At 44.9% G+C, this 2,007-nt stretch overlaps 1 non-coding gene across 1 annotated transcript; it reads left to right on the top strand.

The window, feature by feature from the left end:
• The first annotated feature begins 593 nt into the window (after nucleotides 1-593).
• Nucleotides 594-667, top strand: TRNAN-GUU (transfer RNA asparagine (anticodon GUU)). Its single transcript has one exon. It is a non-coding gene; the product is annotated as a tRNA-Asn (tRNA).
• The last annotated feature ends 1,340 nt before the right edge of the window (nucleotides 668-2,007 follow it).

Here is a 2,007-nt window from a genome sequence, read left to right as displayed (position 1 = left end):
TTTACGCTGCACAGTAAACGGCGTCCATTTAAAACGCATAGAACTATGGCGGAATTTCCGAGTTTTTTTCTATTGCCCCCCAAAAAAAAGTTAATAAAAGTTAATCGAAAAATGATATGTACACCAAAATGGTGCCATTAAAAAGTACAACTAATCCCGCAAAAAACAAGTCCTCATACAGCTATGTCGATGGAAGAATAAAAAAGTTATAGCTCTTTGAATGCGACTATGGAAAAACGAAAAAAAATAGCTTGGTCATTAGATAGGTCAAAAATAGGCTGGTCACTAAGGGGTTAAGAATGTCAACAGGTGCTGAAGAACATGGCTTGACAAACCCAGAGTCCCGATTGCAATCCAATTGATCTCCTTTGCGATCATCTGGACAGGTGTGTTCGGGATGTGCAATTTACAAGCCAAAATCACCTTTGTGAGTTTCTAGAAGAGTAGTAGACCGCAATGGGAGCTGAAACTTCAGACAAGGTGGCCGACAGAATTCCCCATGTCTGCGATGCTGTGAACGCTTTCAAGGGTGGATACTTTGATGGAAGAAGATCATGTCTCAATTTGTACACACAAACTTTAGCTCTTCACTTGTCTCTGTGGCGCAATTGGTTAGCGCGTTCGGCTGTTAACCGAAAGGTTGGTGGTTCAAGCCCACCCAGGGACGTTGTAAGTTTTTTTTTTTTTTTTAATTAAGCAACAGAATATAATTAACCTGTTAGTGACCACGAATATGCCAGTCACTAACGGGCCTTAGGCTTGGCCGCCTCCTTTTCACGGTAGCCTCGTCTAAGTCCTGAACAGGTGTCCTGTGCAGCCTAAAGCGGGTGCTGGACTCCTGCACTAAGGGTAGCGTTTGAAGTTACCTTCGATCATGACCATTTAACCCCTTAAATGCTGCAGTCAAAAGCAACTGCTGCATTTAAGTGGTTTACAGAGAGAGGGGGCTCCCTCTGTCACCCATCGGCGGCCGGCAAATGTAATTGCGGGCCTCCGATGGGTTGCTCAGGGAGCCGGGGATCCTAAGAAAGGCTCCCAGCCTGCCCTGGCTATATGCCTATTAGGCCGTGTCAGAGGCATGGCTTAATAGATTGCCTGTCAGTTTCACACTGACAAACAATAATGCTTTGCTATACTAACTGGCATAGTGAAGTCCCCTAGTGGGACTAAAAAAGAATAAGTACAATTACAAGTTAACATGTAATTTACACTGCAAGATGAACGCCGCAAAAAATGCAAAAACCAACTCTTGACGGCACGGTAGCATGGGATACAGGGTACAGGCAGCAGGAACGGGTAACACTGGGAACTTGAAAACACTAGGAGACCATTTGCAATGACAAACTTTGGGTAACACAACAACGCTCAGGCAATGATCAAGAGGGCAGAGCCCTTTTTATAGTCCAGCAGCATTCTGGGCTAATTGCAGATATTCTGCAACTGTGCGCGCACTGGCCCTTTAAGGCCGTGCACGCGTGCCCTGTGGGAGACAGTGTCCGCACCAGGATGTGTGTGCCAGCGTCTCTCAGGAGGAAGATGCCGCCGAGAACTCACTCGTCCATGGCCGCGGTCGTCAGAGGGTAAGTCAGGATGACGGTCCGCGGCCATAGACGTTACAACCACATAGTGACTGAATAATACCCCCATACTGTTACTGAATAATACCGCCACACCATAACCACATAGTGACTGAATAATACCCCCATACTGTTACTGAATAATGCCGCCACATCATAACCACATAGTGACTGAATACCCCCATACTGTTACTGAATAATAACCTCACATCATAACTATATAGTGACTGAATAATACCCCCATACTGTTACTGGATAATAGCTCCGCACCATAACCACATAGTGACTGAATAATACCCCTTTATTGTTACTGAATAATATCGGCACATCATAACCACACAGTGACTGAATAATACCCCCATACTGTTACTGAATAATACCATCACACCATAATCACATAGTCACTGAATAATACCCCATACTGTTACTG

The sequence above is a fragment of the Rhinoderma darwinii genome, chromosome 3 (genome assembly GCF_050947455.1).
Source record: "Rhinoderma darwinii isolate aRhiDar2 chromosome 3, aRhiDar2.hap1, whole genome shotgun sequence".
NCBI classification, from domain to species: Eukaryota; Metazoa; Chordata; class Amphibia; order Anura; family Rhinodermatidae; genus Rhinoderma; species Rhinoderma darwinii.
This window is presented reverse-complemented; position numbering and strand designations above follow the sequence as displayed.